Here is a 20,856-nt window from a genome sequence, read left to right as displayed (position 1 = left end):
GCGTACGACACTGTGTATCTTTTTGACCAAATAAGGAAAAGACTTTTGGATTTACGAATCGGTGTAAAATTAAAATTAAAATGACTATTTTCCATCCATTCTCATTTCTCCTTTCGGGAGCATTGAATTTGAAAATCAGCTATGTCGGTGAGCTGTGAGTAATTTGTCACCATAGATGACACATTTTGAGCAGTAACTGTGCATTCAGACCGCCACCGGCGAGAGCGTCAAGGTGGCCGGAAGTCATTCATTTTCAAGCTCCGGCGAACAGCGGCGCGGCGCTTCATGTACAGCGTGAGCGTCGAGGAGAGTTGAAATCAGCTCAACTTTATGGTAATGAGATATGACGCGGTTCGGCGGCAACCAATCAGAAGGCGGAAATGTTCACCTGCAACCAATCGGAAGGCGGAAACCTCCCCCTGAGAGGAGTTCAGAGAATGCATTCGAGCGTCAGAGCGTCCACTACAACTTTTCTTTAGCGTCGTTGTCAGGGCAGCCAGAGCTTTTATTGACGCTCTCGCCGGTGGCGGTCTGAATGCACAGTAAGAGTTTCTGCCGTTCTTGCGGCCGCAACCATAGCTGCCTGGTCAGCAAGGGTTTTCCCTTTAATTTCACCAGAATCTCCCTTCAGGTGGGCTTTTACCGCAACCTGTTACGGGACATCTCAGGAAACCTCTCTGCTGCAAACCTGCACAGCTCCCCAGGCAAAACAAAAAATAAAATATAAATGTTAGGTTTTGTTACTAGCCAATTCATATGCTTTTTGTGATTTTGCCTTTCATTTCCCTTTTGTCCACAAACATCATTGTAACAATCAAATTGGAATTTTTAAGCGGCAAATTATCCAAGAACACTTAATGTTTGTATAATATCTACACAATCACAGTCATCGCTGTTTGGAATTGCTTCATTTCACTATTTCACATTTTTACTTTCTTTACCACACATATACTTTTCATCTCCTTCTAAATCCTCCTTAGCACAACCACTACTACAATTTCCCATCTTTAATAATAATAATAATAATAATTCCTTACATTTATATAGCGCTTTTCTCAGTACTCAAAGCGCTTTACATATGAACGGGGGAATCTCCTCAACCACCACCAATGTGCAGCATCCACCTGGATGATGCGACGGCAGCCATATTGCGCCAGAACGCCCACCACACCAGCTTATTAGTGGAGAGGAGACCGAGTGATATAGCCAATTAGTATGAGGGATGATTAGTAGGCCAATGGGCAAGTTTGGCCAGGATGCCGGGGCACACCCCTACTCTTTTCGAAGGACATCCTGGGATTTTTAATGACCGCAGAGAGTCAGGACCTCGGTTTAACATCTCATCCAAAGGACAGTGCTTTTTTGACAGTATAGTGTCCCCATCACTATACTGGGGTGTTAGGACCCACACAAACCACAGGGTGAGCACCCCCTGCTGGTCTCACTAACACCTCTACCAGCAGCAACCTGGTTTTCCCTGGTGGTCTCCCATCCAAGTACTGACCAGGCTCAGCCCTGCTTAGCTTCAGTGGGCAAGCTGTCTTGGGCTACAGGGTGATATGGCTGCTGGCCTAGACTAATCAAAGCTTTCTTTAGAAACAAAAATTCAACAATTTCTTTCTTTTTTTTAGGGATGCACCGAAATGAAAATTCTTGGCCGAAACCGAAAACCGAAAATGAGGAAACCAAGGCCGAAAAACGTCTCGGTTACGTATGTAACCCTCGTTCCCTGAAGGAAGGGAACGGAGACGTCACGTCGTGACCGACGAATTGGGAACCGCTCCGCGGGTGACCTATCTACTTCGAGAAACTATAAAAACGCCAATGAACTTGGCATGCAGGTATTTGCATAATGCCGGCGCCGCCCCGCCAGGTGCGTATATAAGCCGCAGGTGCACAATACCAAATTAGCTATATTATTGCTGAGAAGCCGAGCAACAGTGCCCGGCCTAAAAAACAGCAATGGAACAGCAAACTGTGGCGACGGGACGTGACGTCTCCGTTCCCTTCCTTCAGGGAACGAGGGTTACATACGTAACCGAGACGTTCCCTTTCAGTCGGTCACTACGACGTCACGTCGTGACCGACGAATTGGGAATCCCTACCAAAACGCCACTGCAGCTGAACCCTTCCAGTGTCTGTAAAAGCCCTCCGCCCTCCACGTAAGGGGCGGAACCTAAGGCGAAATGCAGAAGGCCGGTCACTACCTGTTCCTTAACCCACGATAGTGAAGCAGCGAACTGGGGAAGCGTCTAAACTGAGCGGAGCTAGAACACTGCGGAAGCCATCCCCTAAGAAGGTTGAATGGATGACATAAAATATGAAACAACCGATAGGTTGCTCATAAAAAGTCTCTGAACAAAACATAGTATGCAGAGAGATGCAGAGCAGGCTCTGCTAAGGAAAACGTGGAGGATTAGTACCCCACGGAGTATACACACAAATGAACCCCACGTAGGGGACAAATGTGGACGCCTAGCCTACACAGGTTTACAGAGAATACATCAGTGATAGGTTGACAGCGGATGCTCCGCAACACCAGCTATCAGGGCGGTGGAGGAGAGGCAAAAACAGTTTTTTAGACGTTTTTGCCCCGATGGCCTTCCATATTGGTGCAGATGTGCAGCACCAAAATAGAGGCTCCAAGCCGACACACGAGCCGACCCTCGGCATTCTTAACTAGTTAGTAGAAAGAACCCGAGTGGAAACCGGTTCGACACGAACACTATAGAATCTTGTGAACGTATTAGGTGTCGCCCAGCCTGCAGCTCTACAAATATCTGTTAGCGAGGATCCGCGAGCCAGTGCCCAAGATGATGCCACACTGCGTGTAGAGTGAGCACGTAAATTAAATGGACAAGGCACATTCTGCTTTTGATATGCAAGGGATATAGTATCCACAATCCAATGGGACATCCTCTGCTTGGTGACAGCTTTTCCTTTCTGCTGACCACCGTAACAAACAAAGAGCTGATCTGAGGTCCTAAAACTTTGCGTCCTGTCTATATACACACGTAGTGCACGAACAGGGCATAACAAAGCCATGGCTGGGTCTGCCTCCTCCAAAGGCAGCGCTTGGAGGTTCACCACTTGATCTCTGAAAGGAGTGGTGGGAACTTTGGGCACAAAGCCGGGCCGGGGTCTCAGTGTTACGCTGGATGCAGCCGGCCCGAACTGAAGGCACGATTCGTCGACCGAAAATGCATGAATATCCCCTATCCTTTTAACAGAAGCCAAAGCAAGGAGAGTTAATGTTTTCATTGTAAGAAATTTAACACTCACACTATGCAGAGGCTCAAATGGGGCTTCCTGGAGTGATTTCAGCACCAAGGACAGGTCCCACGGAGGAATAGAGGGAGGACGCGAAGGATTCAGTCTTCGAGCGCCTCTGAGAAATCTAATGACCAGGTCGTGCTGACCCACTGTTCTACCGTTTACGGGTGAATGGTGAGCTGATATCGCAGCGATATCGACCTTAATAGTGGATGGTGACAGCCTATTCTCCAAACGACGCTGGAGATATAAAAGCACAACACTAATCGGGCATTCTCGGGGGTTTTCACTTTGGGAAGAACACCAGTCGACAAACAGGTTCCATTTAAGCGCGTAAGCCTGTCTCGTAGACGGCGCTCGCGCTGCAGCAATAGTGTTAGATACCTCTTGCGGTAAATCACTCAAATCCTCCGTGCCCCGTCCAGAGACCACACATGGAGGTTCCACAGGTCGGGGCGCGGGTGCCATAATGTGCCCTCTTGTTGAGAAAGAAGGTCCTTCCTCAGGGGAATCTTCCACGGAGGGGCTGTCGCGAGGAGAGAGAGTTCTGGAAACCAACTCCTGGTTGTCCAATACGGTGCCACCAACAGCACGCTCTCCTCGTCCTCCCGGATTTTGCATAGGGTTTGCGCAATGAGGCTCACCGGAGGGAACGCGTATTTGCGCATGTTTCGCGGCCAGCTGTGTGCCAATGCATCCACGCCGAGCGAGTCGTCGGCTAGTGAATAGAACAGGCGACAATGGGTCGTCTCTGGGGAAGCAAACAGATCTATCTGCGCTTTGCCGAAACGTCTCCAAATCTGCTGAACCGCAATGGGGTGGAGTCGCCATTCGCCGGGACGCGCAGCCCGAGAGAGCGCATCCGCCTCTACATTGAGCGCGCCCGGGATGTAAATGGCACGAAGAGACCTCAAATTCTTCTGACTCCAAGTGAGGAGATGACGGGCGAGATGCGACAGGTGACGCGAGCGTAAACCGCCTTGACGATTGATGTACGCCACGGTCGCAGTGTTGTCTGTGCGAACTAATACATCTTTGCCCTGTAACTCGTTGCTGAAACGGACGAGCGCAAGATATACAGCCCACATTTCTCGGCAATTTATGTGCCAATGCAGCTGGGGTGCCGTCCAGACCCCCGAAGCCGCAAGCCCATCGTACGTGGCCCCCCACCCCGTGTCCGAAGCATCTGTGCATACTATTGCATGCCTGGAGACCTGTCTCAGAGGCACACCGGCTCGGAGAAACGCACGGTCTGACCACGGAGTGAAAGTGCGACGACACGCAGGTGTAATGATAACACGGTGAATGCCGCGCAGCCACGCTCTCCTCGGGACTCGATCGTGAAGCCAATGCTGAAGCGGTCGCATATGAAGCAGTCCGAGCGGAGTTACAGCTGCGGCTGCTGCCATATGCCCCAGGAGCTTCTGAAATTGTTTCAGCGGGACCGCGCTCTTGCTCTTGAATGTATTCAGGCAAGTCAGAATCGACTGTACACGCGCTTCTGTTAGACGAGCTGTCAAATCGATCGAGTCCAGTTCCATACCGAGAAAAGAGATTCTCTGCACGGGGCAAAGCTTGCTCTTTTCCCAGTTGACCCGAAGACCCAAACGAGCGAGGTGTTTTAGAGTTAAATCTCTGTGATCGCACAGCGTCTGACGTGTTTGAGCTATTATGAGCCAATCGTCTAAATACGCGAAAATGCGCACACCTTTCTCTCTCAGGGGTTTTAAAGCCCCCTCCACTACTTTGGTGAATACACGGGGAGACAGAGAGAGCCCGAATGGGAGGACTTTGTACTGGTATGCTCGCCCCTCGAACGCAAAGCGGAGAAACGGCCTGTGCCGGGGGAGAATCGATACGTGGAAGTACGCGTCCTTCAGGTCGATGGATGCGAACCAATCGTTTGGACGAATGCATGGAAATATGCGCTTGGGCGTCAGCATCTTGAACGGCATTCTGTGAAGTGCACGGTTCAGCGAACGCAGGTCCAGGATCGGTCGCAAGCCGCCGCTTTTCTTGGGTACAATAAAGTAAGGGCTGTAAAACCCCGACCTCATCTCGGCTGGAGGGACCGGCTCGATCGCGTCCTTCGCCAGTAGGACAGCGATCTCCGCACGGAGGACGTGCGCATCGGCAGCTCTCACCGCAGTGAAACGAACGCCGGAGAATTTGGGGGGACGCCGGGCAAATTGGATCGCGTAGCCGAGACGAATCGTGCGTAAAAGCCAACGCGACGGGCTGGGAAGCTGTTCCCACGCCCCCAGACACCGTGCGAGAGGGACTAAAGGCACGATCGGTGTACCCGCGGCGGGCGCAACGGAGGTGATCGCCGGTGTGTGCGTATTGGCCGCACCGACAGCAGTGTTGTGCATGATAACACTCACCTGAGTCCGCTGCTGGGTGGGTGAGTAAGGGAGGCTCTGCTGAAGACACCTCACGCCACTCGATGCACCCTCTGGCGAAGGGGGAGGAAGACGATGGGTTATGAGCCCGTGATTGTCTTCTTTCCCCTGAGAAGTCAGAGAGCGCGATGGGGTTATGAGCCCGTGCGTTGCTCTCGTACTCCTCTGATGAGTCGGAGAACGAGGGGGGGTTATGAGCCCGCTCGTGTCTCCGGCGCTCATCTGAAGACCTAGAGATGGAAGTGGAATTCGCTCTTTTTGTGGAATTGTGGGTGCCGACTGAAAAGTCGGCGGAACAGAAAATTGAAACAAAGGATTCCCCAACCGGCCCTCCTCCGGTGGGGGGAGTGGTGCTTTCACCATCTCCCGAAGAGCGATCCCCTCCATCTCTAGGTCGCCCGTCTCAGGGCCGCTTCGATTTTCTTTTTCCACCCTTTGAAGCGGGCTGAGCGGGCGGGGCGGGCTGCTGACGACCGGTTCCTCGCTTCTTAGAAGAGCCCCGGGGAGGAACGGAGGCGGCCGCCGCAGGACGCCCTCGGCGAGGAGCAGGCTGAGGTGCCGACGTGGACGGGGCAGGCGCAGGACGCTTCCGACGTGGCATGATCTGAGCGATGGCCTCAGTCTGCTTCTTGGCCGCGGAGAATTGCTGGGCAAACTCCTCGACCGTCTCGCCGAACAGGCCGGTCTGGGAAACCGGAGCATTCAGGAGCCGGGTCTTATCAGCATCCTTCATGTCCGCCAGACACAGCCAGAGATGGCGTTCCTGGACTACCAGGGTAGACATCGCACGCCCGACGGCGCGTGCGGTGACCTTGGTCGCACGGAGCGCCAGATCCGTAGCCGCACGCAGTTCAGAGAACTCCGCCGAGTCGTGACCTCCCGCGTGCAGGTCCCTCAGAGCCTTAGCCTGGTGGACCTGCAGCAATGCCATGGCATGCAGGGCAGAGGCTGCCTCCCCACAAGCCTTGTAAGCAGCACCGGACAGCGCCGAAGACTGCTTACAGGCCCGTGAGGGGAGAGTAGGCTGGTCCCGCCAGGAGGAAGCGACACCGGCCGGACACAACTGCATCGCGACCGGCCGCTCCACTGACGGGATACCAGAGTACCCCTTGGCATCTCCACCCTCGAGAGAGGTGAGGGGTGAAGGCTGAAACGGTCGGTTCCGGGCGGAAAACGGGGTTTTCCACGACCGCGTCAGCTCTTCATGCACCTCGGGGAAGAAAGGCACCGGGGGCGAGGACTGAGAAGCCCTGGCACCCCCGAAGAACCAATCATCGAGGCGGGACGGTTCAGGTGGGGGAGGTTTAGTCCACTCCAAGCCGACCGCCTCCGCCGCCCGGGCGAGCATGGCTGCCATCTCGGGGTCGAACGCAGAAGCCGCAACCTGGCCCGAAGGCGGGAGCGGATCCGGATCGACGTCCGAGGCTGACAACCCCCCTTCCGATGTTACGGTGGACATCGCGTCGGGTGGAGGCTCGACAGAGCGCGAGGACACCGTAGAACACGGGCCGCTCGTCTCCATCGGGACCTCCGCTGGCAACGGATCAGGGCGCTGGGAGCTGCTGGACGAACCAGCAGACCGACCCAGCACCGTTATACGGAGATCATCCTTCGCAAGTCTGGTAGCTGCGCTCTTAGCAGCACCAGACTTGGAAGGCGGGCGCCGTTCCCGGAGAAACGACACCCGTCTCCGCAAATCCGCCATAGTCATGCCCTCACAGATGGAGCATGAACTATCACGCAACGCTGCCTCTGCGTGCTGGAGCCCCAGACACGAAAGACAACGCTGGTGGCCATCCCGGGGGGCGATGAACACACCGCATCCAGAAACCGAACACGGACGGAAATCCATCTTTAAAAAGACGACCCCGACCGTGACACGAATGAGTGGCTGTCTTTAAAAAGACACAAAGCTCAAACGTGCTGCTCTTTTAGGGAAATCACTCTTTTGTGCGAGCTGGTGAAACACACAGGGAGAGGCAACGCACTCACTCGAACTCAAGTCCTAAATTAAAGAGACAGAGAGAGAGAGAGAAAGGGTGGAGAAAAAACACTGCGAGCCTCCGCTGAGGTGTCTTTGCCCAACCAACTTCAGCAAGCTGAGATCTTATTTTCTTCCCTTCCAGAACAGGATCTACGAAGATCAGATAGAAAGCTTCTCGAGAGCAGATGTCTGCCGGCTTCGAAGCAATAAAAGCTAATTTGGTATTGTGCACCTGCGGCTTATATACGCACCTGGCGGGGCGGCGCCGGCATTATGCAAATACCTGCATGCCAAGTTCATTGGCGTTTTTATAGTTTCTCGAAGTAGATAGGTCACCCGCGGAGCGGTTCCCAATTCGTCGGTCACGACGTGACGTCGTAGTGACCGACTGAAAGGGAACCGAAACACCGAAATAAATTATTATGCCAATTATTAGTACAAATGCATTTATGGCTATCACTGTGTACTAACTTTACTAGGGGTGTGTGACACAAAATCACAAAACTCACGATTCAGATCACATTACAGTTTTTGAGGCACGGATCAGATTATTTTTCAGATCAGCAAAAAGGGGGTGGGGAAAATCTAATAACAAATAAAGAAATTACAAACATTTATAAAAAAGAACAAAGCTGCACATTAATAAGGGCTAACATTAGCATTAGGTACAGAAATCGAATTAAATGAGTCATAACACTGTCTTTATTGTATAAATTAAATATATTATTATTTTTAGAGCTATTTGTCTCTTTGTTAGACTTAAGTAGGTTAATTGAGGTTACTGTCTCTTTAAATAAGCAGAGACTGGTTTATGACTTTAATCTATACATACACTTAAGACATAAACAAATGTTTTTATTAGAAAAAGAATACTTTGGAGATAATTATGTTTATATGTGCCCTGTCAATAACAGAAAGATTTTACGTTCGCTTGTTTGCGTCTCACTCGTCTGTGCAATATTGAGGGCACTTAAACGCACGCGCACACATAGAACGAAGGCGAATCCCAAACAGCGCAGCATAAAAATGTTACGTTGTTTTTCATTGCTTTATTCGGCACATGTATGGTAATGGACTATACAGTATAAGACACATTTGCGCGACTCTCTCAAAAGTTTACACATCAAGAGTTCTGATCTTTGAAGGGCGTACTCACTGTGATGATCACGTCTGGACCGGACACAACCGCATGTGCCTCTGTGCGTACTTTAGCGCCTTTTTGCGGTTAAATACATCCACGCCGCATACATGTTGCTTCAGACAAGCACGTGCAGGTCGCGGTTTCTGTTTGCGTCATCACAAAATTTCGGCCGTATTGTTTCGGTGATAAAAGTCTTTCGGCCGAAAGCCGAAAATGCTCTTTTGGGCCATTTTCGGCCAAAAATTTTCAGTGGCCGAATATTCGGTGCATCCCTACTTTTTTTCTATTTCTTCAACTTTTCTTTCCCCGGGGAATTCTAAACACCACCTCCTGTTTGTTTACACATTGTGCTTACTTCAGCGTTCAACTGATTGGTTGTTTTGAACCTTCAGGGTTTTTCTCCCTGTCGCTGTTTTAGTACACCAGGTAAATTCACAGTATATATATATAGGTTTAGGTTCAGATTTTTTTTACGTCCTTTATTATATGAATATTAAGTTGTAATTTAATCCTGTAAATAATGTTAAATTTTCAGCATCATTACTCCAGTCTTCAGTGTCACATAATCTATCTGAGTTCATTCTAATACGCTGATTTGCTGCTCAAGAAACATTTCCAATCATTATCAAAGTTGATTGTCGTGTTAAAGAAATATTTTAGTGCTACCTTGTTACTGATACCAGTGGCCGTTATAGAAACTGCAGCCTCGGTGAGCACACTCGTACGAGCACGACCACAACAACCAGAGTTGCCGTAGCAACCATAGACAGTTCATTGAGATTACCCAGCATGTTTACAGATGTAAGAAAAGTTACAATACTGCAATGTTATTGTTTGACAGACCATATTTTAGTAAAATGTTGCAGTGCTACTTTATATTTTCAACAGAAGTCTACTTCTAAAAGTTTTGTAACACTACACTGTAAAAAACACTCCCGACTCGCGACCTTTCTCATCTCCATGCGTGCTGGAACTCTGTCTGATGCAGCCCCCGCTAGCTTAGCACAAAGACTGGAAGTAAGTGGCTCCAGCTAGCATACAGCTCCCAAAATAACGTTGTGATTTGTATAGTCACACTGTGTACAAAATAGAGACACAGTCGATTGAACTGACTCATTTCAGCTGTTCTGTAACCGAAAACTTAAGTGTTAACTCTGAATCGGTTGAACCTCCTTCATGATACGGGCCCCAGGTTGTGCTCAAGTATCTGTAATGTTTATAATCTATTTCATGTGTCTAAATGCATTTTCTCTTACAGTGGTTCTGGATCTGGCCAGTCCTGCAACAAAAGCCAGCATCAGTCTGGACCACACCAAACCAAAAGCACTAAAGCGCCCCTTTGACTGCATCCGGAGGGGCAAAATGGAGACAGTGCCGGATCCACAGCCTCCAGTCAGTTCGAGCAATCCTTCTTCAAAGGATTCCTCAGATCTGGCCAGTCAGTCGAAGGTGGTTAAAGGTGGTCCAGAAGAACCAACATCACTTGAAGATTACCTCCGGAAAAAAAAAGATGTGGAGCACCATGTGATGCTTCCACACAGGGCAGATCAGGCACATCCTGATGCCATGGATAAAGCCAGTCTGCCTATTTCCAAGACTCGTGTGAGTCTTGAAGGAACCGACGTGCATGTCGGGCAATCTAAATATCCGATGCGGCCAAAAATCCAGTGGCTAAGTGTCCAAAATTCCTGGGCCTGAAAGTGCTGCTCAGCAGTGACAGAAAAAAACGGGTAAACCAAGCCCCAAATGTCTTCTGCCAAAAGGTCCTGGTAAGAAAACAAAATTGACTGTACTCTCTAAAGCAATGTTTTTGTTTTCCATTTCATTGTTTATTATTTCTCTTGTTGACGGACTCTCTGTAAGTTCTCTGTAATTGTTTTATTTTATTTGTACCTCTGCCTGTAGTTATCGTATTAAGTCTGTCAGCGTGTGTTTGATCCCTTTTCTACTCTGTGAATATGTAACCTCATACATTTTATTATTGTGTGTGTGTTTCAGAATCTTTTAATGCTGATTATAAGCTTCATGATCAAGATGGCATCAATAGCAATGTTGTCACAGGAATCCGCACAGCTGATGGCAAAGAGGTACAGTAGGGCATGCGTACTTATTTCAACAAACATTGGGCGACCTTAAAAGTTTTGTGCGGTATCAGGGGTTTTACAATGTTTTAACAATGCTGTCTTTCTTTTTGCAGGTCACCATCAAGCGTGTGGAGTTGGATGACAAAGACGTTATTCATTATGTAAGTCACCAAAGCTAAACAAGTCCAGTTAAAACTAGCCATAACATAACTAAGATTAACTAAAATAGATATTAAAGGCTACAAGCATCAAAGAAAGTTGATCTGGAAAGGCCTTGTTGACCTTATTCATTAAAGCCATGTAAACCAATACATTTGTGACCCTGCCTGTGAACACCTAGCTAAAGTCATTTTCAGTGATGTACTGTTTTCTACATATGGCTAAAATCAAACTTTTAAGATCCTATAATCTCATAACCGGGGTTTACAGACAGGGTCACATTTATCAGAAAGAGGATCTAATACTTTCTTGACCACTTGTTTTCCAGCCTGGATATTGCAAACTGCTCCATAGAGAGGTGGCGCTGATGCTAAAATTAAGAGAAGCCCCTGAATGCCCACCAGTCATAAAAATTTATGACTGGTACGAGGAACGCACCTGGGTCATGCTTGTCCTCGAGTACCAAAGGGACTGGAAGGACTTGTATTCCTATATCGATAAAAAGGGAATGAAGGAAGACAAAGCTCACCACCTTATGCTTCAATTAGTAAGAGCAGATCAACACTGCTTGAAGCATGAGGTGCTTCACAATGATATCCATTCTGGAAACATCATGGTGGATGAAAGTGGTTTGCACCTGAAGTTAACAAACTTTAGGTGGGTCGTCTAGTCAAAAGCACTGGCTACACATCCAAACCACGTGAAGGTGAGCTGGAGTTTTTTAATAACATAGTGGAGCATGGAAACTTGCTTTTAGTGACATCATGATCATGTGACCCTGTTACAAAATTACTCAACACAATGTTTTGCTTACAGGAGCTAAATGTTGCATTCCACCTGAGGCCTTAACGAGGTTGCAATACTTGGCCATGCCAGCAACCGTCTGGGCCTTAGGTGTGGTGCTCTATGAGATGGTGCACGGATTTCCACCCTTGCAACGATTAGGCGTAGTAAGGATTACGGGACGCAATTTAACCATGAGTAAGTAAAAGACAAGAAGATTGCATTTTGTACATTTGACTCATTTGGCAGACAATTTTATCTAAAGCAACTTACAGTTCATTCAAGGTTTATATTTTTCATCAGTATGTCTGCTCCTCTCCCACAACCTTTTGTGCTGTAGAGTAAACCAATAGAAAAAAGTTTGCCGCATCGTCTGCCTTTTTGTTATATTTTGTGGTCTGACGAACAACTTACTCTTAATAGGGTTAAGTTTGCCGTATCGTCTGCCTTTCATTATTTTGGTCTGACGAACCAATTTATTTTAACTACAGGGGTAAGCATCGACCCATCCACTGCCTTTAATTATTTGGGCTGACGAACTAGTTAACTCTACTTACCAGAGTTAAACATTGCTGTATTGACTGCCATTAATTATAAGGTCTGACGAACTTCTTAACTCTTGACTAGTTGTATGGTCGATCGAAAACAAAAGAGCTCCATGGCCAAAAAACAACTTGGTTTAAACAAATTTGTTAGGAAATATCTTGTTTTAACTATTGCTAGGAAATAACTAGTTTTGACTCCCATAGAAACTCTAGAAACCATCAGGCGACTAAGCTGGTTCCGGTGAAGCTAAACATTTGCCCCCCACCCCATATCTTCATCATGAGGTGACCCCCCTGTCACTAAAAGACAAAGTTCTTCTCATGACTCCATCCCACAGCATTTCGCCTGTCTAAGATTTGGGGAGTATAGGCTAATTTGTATCTAGGTTTACCTAGCAACTTCACTAGTTCACTGCTGAGTTTATTGTTGAATTTTATTGCTGAAGGTGGACCTAGTAGGACAGCATAAGGATCGTCCCATCTTGGTTGTAGGCCTGAGTGTTTTAATTTTTTATAAATCTTTTGCCCTGGCACAATATTATGTTTTCCGTAATTTTTCCAGCATCCTGAACCTGATTTTTCTTTTTTGTACTGCTTCAGTCAAAGCCATACAATATGTAAAAAGAGAATCTGACATTAGATGTAAATTTACTTCTGCAAGGTCTGAAGTTCCTGGCAGCTATGCCATTGAATCCCCAAAAGCCTACAGACTTCCTGACATACCTGGGCTGCGTTCTCCGATAACGTTGTCTCTTAGCGCGCTACAAAGACTCAAAAGGTACACCTTAACTACAGGTATACCTTTCCTACGTGTGTTCTCCGAACTATACCTTAGGATGTTGCTTAAGGTAAACCTTGTTAAGTTCAACCTTAGCGGGTGCTGTCCATGGTGGAGGTGCTGAATAGGTTGATATCGATTGCTCGACAATCAATAATTCACTTCATGTAATAGGTTTCGCTGCATTCTGAGATAGCGGTGTTCTTTATTAAAGAAACATTTTAGAAATAGTTCAAGTTAAATTAATTAGGAATATCTGGTAAAAATATTTCAAACAACTAAATTCAACCTTCTATATTTTATATCAAACCCGTGCAAAACCCGCAACTTTATTTCCAAACGTATCATGTTTTTAAACTGCTCCAATTCATCCGCTATGCCTTCACTTGAAAGGATCATTTATATTAGGGGTTCCCAATAAGTGCGTTGCACAGGGGAATACGGTGGGTCGTGGAGGTACTTGTCTGTGCATTACACTTAAAATATAAAGTACAAACTGCTGTTGTTCATTAGTTCACGCGTTTATTGTGCTTGGACAGTGGATGTGCAAGCAGCGTCGTTACAATGCGGATAAAGCTTAATGGACACATTTCTGGAGCCTGTCTGTCTACCTCAAATATAACATATAATATATATATATATATAAATACTTTAGATTTTAGCTTTGATTAGTTTTAATGTGGAAATTTTGTTGACCTTAGGAGACTATACAAGCAGTAATCAAGTGTGCAGTTTATTTTGAATGTTTATAAAGAATATGGCATGCAGTTGCCTCAAAGTTATAAAACATTAAAAAAACTTCGATGCAAAGTCGAATTAACATTAATAATCCTAATTAGTTTTTTTTTTGTAATTTTACCCGATTTATTTATGCAGCTAAAATACTTGCCGGAAGACTAAGATTTAACGGATATGAAATGCACAAATGAAATAGTAGGATTCGCTGTATAGCTGCCAGTTTCACCAACTCCATCACCAAAAATATATTTTTTAAATAGTTTCTTAAGCCTGTAGCATTTAATAGTTCGCAGCTGATGTCCCTTTGGAAAACATAATTAAAAATCTACAACCATCAGTGTAATGATGTCTAATTATGTGAATGTTTTATTCTTTAAATATAAAAAATATTTGCCTACTTAAACACGTAGGCCCTCATTTATCATTCTTGCGTAGAAACGGGCGTATATGTTGGCGTAAGATTACGCTTACACTCCTCTCACCGCCTGATTTATGAAACTGTGCGTACCTCTGAAATTCAGGTGTAAGCAATATCTGCCCTTCATAAATGCGGCGGCTGAAAACGATCGTCATTAGAATAACAAGCCCATATAAATTCAAGTCTCCACCTCCCCCACGCCCTCATTTTACGACATTGACACATGGAAGACGGCAAAGACGAGAAACCAGGGAAGTGGAAAGAAACAAAATTGTTTTACTTGGGAGTTTAAATAGCGGGATTAAAGACACATTAACAATTGCATGACGTTTTGTAATATTTGTATTATTATTTTTATTATTAATGACGCTTAATTGATATTTAGAAGAATAATTATTTATTATTATTATTATTATTATTATTATTTAATGTTGCCTACATCTAAATTATATGTCTGCTTAATGGTTCGGTTAAGTTTTTTTTAAATAATATTTTAAAATGATGTAGTAACTTTTGTAGTGTGTTTTTCTGTATTTACATACAGTTGTTTGTTAGCTAAGATCCAGTTTGATACGGAGCTCTGGATATAATTCAAATTAACAATTTGTTTCCACGACATCCACATGTTTTACTAGGCTAATTCATAATTTGAAGTAATAATAACTGTAATAGTAATTACGAAATATTATAATAATTAATTCCAAGGAACAAACTGTTGAATATTTACTTTAAACTAAATAAGAAAAAGAAGTGTCCATAATGTAGCATAAAAGATAATTCGTGGCCATGATTTTGTCCGCATGTCATCATGATCGGATTTATGGCTCCATTCAACACAAGCATTTTACCTTACCTATTCATGTGTAGCTATTTATTTATCATCGAATAGTATGTAACTAGCTTACCTTTTGATGCATTATTACCATGTTTTCGTAGCACATCCTTGTGCTTTCTTGCAATGTGCCGCTTCAGATTCCAGGATGAATATTTGCTGACTTTTACAGTCTCTCCGCACTCCCTTTCAATGTTTTCTTCCTGTCCAATCTTAACTTTGATTTTTACTTTACATTTGTATAAGGCTTGAATTCCATAACTTATTGCTAGACGTTTTTACAGATTTTCGAACTAGCAAATTATTAAAGGGCGTTCTGGGTTCAACGAGCGGTGCTGAGCGAGCGGATCTTTAGAGAGGCGCTTTGATGGTAATATTACCGCACCGCTCAAGGCTCCGCTCCGCTCACATGCTTTGCCCTGAAACGTCAGGTAAAGCGCCCAGGCTCTCAACTGAAGGAATACATATGCCTACAAATCAAATGCTTTGGTAAAGTCTCACAAATTAAACATTGAAGTACATGTTGCATAATATAATTTTAGTTTTTTACAGTGGGTCATAATATATCATATATTTTAGTTTGTCAGTGCGTTTTGTGGTGTTAGGAATTGTTTGCGCATTTCTGCACTAACTCAAAATGTGCGTACACCACCTCCTGAGCTGGCGTAGGATTTGAGCGTGCCGTACGCCAACGTCCATATTGATAAATCTCAAAGTCACCGTGGTTTTGGGTGTACGCCAGGTGTACGCTGGAAATTTGGTGTACGCACGTTTGATAAATGAGGGCCGTAGTGTATTGCAACTTTTTATTTTTATTTATTTTATTTTTAGTTATATAGTTATATATAATGTTTCATTTCATCTGGAATGATGTCTCGAACCAGCATATTAGCCATAAAGGCAGCAAAGCCTTTCTTTGTGGGGAAAACCTTTACACCAAACGAGAAAATGATCAGTTATAATTGTAATATCTTGATAACCCTCGCACTTAGGTAAGGTTATAAAGTCACACTGCAATTCACAAAACAGCCCTGAGGTGTTCTGCTTAGAACTGATAGAATTTGGGGGTGCCGAATTGTGTTTTTGAGAAGTTACGCATCCGCAAACAATTTATTTTGAATGTTTCCTAAAACCCCTCTCCCACCAATTTGCATTAAAATGTAAACACATTTGAAAAACGCCCAAGCGTACGACACTGTGTATCTTTTTGACCAAATAAGGAAAAGACTTTTGGATTTACGAATCGGTGTTAAAATTACTATTTTCCATCCATTCTCATTTCTCCTATCTGGAGCATTGAATTTGAAAATCAGCTATGTCGGTGAGCTGTGAGTAGTTTGTCACCATGGATGACACATTTGAGCAGTAAGAGTTTCTGCCGTTCTTGCGGTCGCAACCGTAGCTGCCTGGTCAGCAAGGGTTTTCCCATTAATTTCACCAGAATCTCCCTTCAGGTGGGCTTTTACCACAACCTGTTACGGGACATCTCAAGAAACCTCTCTGCTGCCAACCTGCACAGCTCCCCAGGCAAAACAAAAAATAAAAAATAAAATATAAATGTTAGGTTTTGTTTCTAGCCAATTCATATGCTTTTTGTGATTTTGCCTTTCATTTCCCTTTTGTCCACAAACATCATTGTAACAATCAAATTGGAATTTTTAAGTGGCAAATTATCCAAGAACACTTAATGTTTGTATAATATCTACACAATCACAGTCATGGCTGTTTGGAATTGCTTCATTTCACTATTTCACATTTTTACTTTCTTTACCACACATATACTTTTCATCTCCTTCTAAATCCTCCTTAGCACAACCACTACTACAATTTCCCATCTTTAATAATAATAATAATAATAATTCCTTACATTTATATAGCGCTTTTCTCAGTACTCAAAGCGCTTTACATATGAACGGGGGAATCTCCTCAACCACCACCAATGTGCAGCATCCACCTGGATGATGCGACGGCAGCCATATTGCGCCAGAACGCCCACCACACACCAGCTTATTAGTGGAGAGGAGACCGAGTGATATAGCCAATTAGTATGAGGGATGATTAGTAGGCCAATGGGCAAGTTTGGCCAGGATGCCGGGGCACACCCCTACTCTTTTCGAAGGACATCCTGGGATTTTTAATGACCGCAGAGAGTCAGGACCTCGGTTTAACATCTCATCCGAAGGACGGTGCTTTTTTGACAGTATAGTGTCCCCATCACTATACTGGGGTGTTAGGACCCACACAAACCACAGGGTGAGCACCCCCTGCTGGTCTCACTAACACCTCTACCAGCAGCAACCTGGTTTTCCCAGGTGGTCTCCCATCCAAGTACTGACCAGGCTCAGCCTTGCTTAGCTTCAGTGGGCAAGCTGTCTTGGGCTACAGGGTGATATGGCTGCTGGCCTAGACTAATCAAAGCTTTCTTTAGAAACAAAAATTCAACAATTTCTTTCTTTTTTTTAGGGATGCACCGAAATTAAAATTCTTGGCCGAAACCGAAAATGAGGAAACCAAGGCCGAAAAACCGAAATAAATTATTATGCCAATTATTAGTACAAATGCATTTATGGCTATCACTGTGTACTAACTTTACTAGGGGTGTGTGACAGATCACAAAACTTACGGTTCAGATAACATTACAGTTTTTGAGGCACGGATCAGATTATTTTTCAGATCAGCAAAAAGGCGGTGGGGAAAATCTAATAACAAATAAAGAAATTACAAACATTTATAAAAAAGAACAAAGCTGCACATTAATAAGGGCTAACATTAGCATTAGGTACAGAAATCGAATTAAATGAGTCATAACACTGTCTTTATTGTATAAATTAAATATATTATTATTTTTAGAGCTATTTGTCTCTTTGTTAGACTTAAGTAGGTTAATTGAGGTTACTGTCTCTTTAAATAAGCAGAGACTGGTTTATGACTTTAATCTATACATACACTTAAGACATAAACAAATGTTTTTATTAGAAAAAGAATACTTTGGAGATAATTATGTTTATATGTGCCCTGTCAATAACAGAAAGATTTTACGTTCGCTTGTTTGCGTCTCACTCGTCTGTGCAATATTGAGGGCACTTAAACGCACGCGCACACATAGAACGAAGGCGAATCCCAAACAGCGCAGCATAAAAATTTTACGTTGTTTTTCATTGCTTTATTCGGCACATGTATGTTAATGAACTATACAGTATGTGATAAAGCGAACACCACCAGTTCACACAGTATAAAACACTTTGCGTGACTCTCTCAAAAGTTTACACATCAAGAGTTCTGATCTTTGAAGGGCGTACTCACTGTGATGATCACGTCTGGACCGGACACAACCGCATGTGCCTCTGTGCGTACTTTAGCGCCTTTTTGCGGTTAAATACATCCACGCCGCATACATGTTGCTTCAGACAAGCACGTGCAGGTCGCGGATTCTGTTTGCGTCATCACAACATTTCGGCCGTATTGTTTCGGTGATAAAAGTCTTTCGGCCGAAAGCCTAAAATGCTCTTTTGGGCCATTTTCGGCCGAAAATTTTCAGTGGCTGAATATTCGGTGCATCCCTACTTTTTTTCTATTTCTTCAACTTTTCTTTCCCCGGGGAATTCTAAACACCACCTCCTGTTTGTTAACACAGTGTGCTTACTTCAGCGTTCAACTGATTGGTTGTTTTGAACCTTCAGGGTTTCTCTCCCTGTCGCTGTTTCAGTACACCAGGTAAATTCACAGTATATATATATATATAGGTTTAGGTTCAGATTTTTTTTTACGTCTTTTATTATATGAATATTAAGTTGTAATTTAATCCTGTAAATAATGTTGATTTTTCAGCATCATTACTCCAGTCTTCAGTGTCACATAATCTATCCGAGTTCATTCTAATATGCTGATTTGCTGCTCAAGAAACATTTCCAATCATTATCAAAGTTGATTGTCGTGTTAAAGAAATATTTTAGTGCTACCTTGTTACTGACACCAGTGGCCGTTATAGAAACTGCAGCCTCGGTGAGCACACTCGTACGAGCACGACCACAACAACCAGAGTTGCCGTAGCAACCATAGACAGTTCATTGAGATTACCCAGCATGTTTACAGATGTAAGAAAAGTTACAGTACTGTAATGTTATTGTTTGACAGACCATATTTTAGTAAAATGTTGCAGTGCTACTTTATATTTTCAACAGAAGTCTACTTCTAAAAGTTTTGTAACACTACACTGTAAAAAACACTCCCGACTAGTGCTGAAGCGACCTTTTTCATCTCCATGCGTGCTGTAACTCTGTCTGATGCAGCCCCCGCTAGCTTAGCACAAAGACTGTAAGTAAGTGGCTCCAGCTAGCATACAGCTGCCAAAATAACGCAAACATTTTCCTATTTATGTGTTGTGATTTGTATAGTCACACTGTGTACAAAATAGAGACACAGTCGATTGAACTGACTCATTTCAGCTGTTCTGTAACCGAAAACTTAAGAGTTAACTCCGAATCGGTTGAACCTCCTTCATGATACGGGCCCCAGGTTGTGCTCAAGTATCTGTAATGTTTATAATCTATTTCATGTGTCTAAATGCATTTTCTCTTACAGTGGTTCTGGATCTGGCCAGTCCTGCAACAAAAGCCAGCATCAGTCTGGACCACACCAAACCAAAAGCACTTAAAGCGCCCCTTTGACTGCATCCGGAGGGGCAAAGTGGAGACAGTGCCGGATCCACAGCCTCCAGTCAGTTCGAGCAATCCTTCTTCAAAGGATTCCTCAGATCTGGCCAGTCAGTCGAAGGTGGTTAAAGGTGGTCCAGAAGAACCAACATCAATTGAAGATTACCTCCGGAAAAAAAAAAGATGTGGAGCACCATGTGATGCTTCCACACAGGGCAGATCAGGCACATCCTGATGCCACGGATAAAGCCAGTCTGCCTATTTCCAAGACTCGTGTGAGTCTTGAAAGAACCGACGTGCATGTCAGGCAATCTAAATATCCGATGCCGGATGTGGCCAAAAATCCAGCGGCTAAAGTGTCCAAAATTCCTGGGCCTGAAAGTGCTGGTCAGCAGAGACAGAAAAAAACGGTTAAACCAAGCCCCAAATGTCTTCTGCCAAAAGGTCCTGGTAAGAAAACAAAATTGACTGTACTCTCTAAAGCAGTGTTTTTGTTTTCCATTTCATTTTTTATTATTTCTCTTGTTGACGGACTCTCTGTAAGTTCTCTGTAATTGTTTTGTTTTATTTGTACCTCTGCCTGTAGTTATCGTATTAAGTCTGTCAGCGTGTGTTTGATCCCTTTTCTACTCTGTGAATATGTAACCTCATACATTTTATTATTGTGTGTGTTTCAGAATCTTTTAATGCTGATTATGAGCTTCATGATCAGGACGGCATCAATAGCAATGTTGTCACAGGAATCCGCTCAGCTGATGCCAAAGAGGTACAGTAGGGCATGCGTACTTATTTCAGCAAACATTGGGCGACCTTAAAAGTTTTGTGCGGTATCAGGGGTTTTACAATGTTTTAACAATGCTGTCTTTCTTTTTGCAGGTCACCATCAAGCGTGTGGAGTTGGATGACAAAGACGTTATTTATTATGTAAGTCACCAAAGCTAAACAAGTCCAGTTAAAGCTAGCCATAACATAACTAAGATGAACTAAAATAGATATTAAAGGCTACAAGCACTAGGGCTGGGTATCGATTCAGATGTTCCAGATCGATTCAATTTCAATTCACAAGC

At 44.5% G+C, this 20,856-nt stretch overlaps 2 long non-coding RNA genes across 2 annotated transcripts; both read left to right on the top strand.

Moving 5' to 3' along the window:
• The first annotated feature begins 10,473 nt into the window (after positions 1-10,473).
• On the top strand, positions 10,474-11,045 carry LOC135787643 (uncharacterized). The gene is made up of 3 exons (XR_010547142.1): positions 10,474-10,569; positions 10,799-10,887; positions 10,998-11,045. It is a non-coding gene; the product is annotated as an uncharacterized lncRNA (long non-coding RNA).
• Positions 11,046-11,377: 332 nt separating this feature from the next.
• On the top strand, positions 11,378-20,153 carry LOC135787642 (uncharacterized). Its single transcript, XR_010547141.2, has 3 exons — positions 11,378-11,749; positions 11,860-12,024; positions 19,719-20,153. It is a non-coding gene; the product is annotated as an uncharacterized lncRNA (long non-coding RNA).
• Positions 20,154-20,856: the final 703 nt, after the last annotated feature.

The sequence above is a fragment of the Paramisgurnus dabryanus genome, chromosome 20 (assembly GCF_030506205.2).
Source record: "Paramisgurnus dabryanus chromosome 20, PD_genome_1.1, whole genome shotgun sequence".
Classification (NCBI taxonomy): Eukaryota; Metazoa; Chordata; class Actinopteri; order Cypriniformes; family Cobitidae; genus Paramisgurnus; species Paramisgurnus dabryanus.
This window is presented reverse-complemented; position numbering and strand designations above follow the sequence as displayed.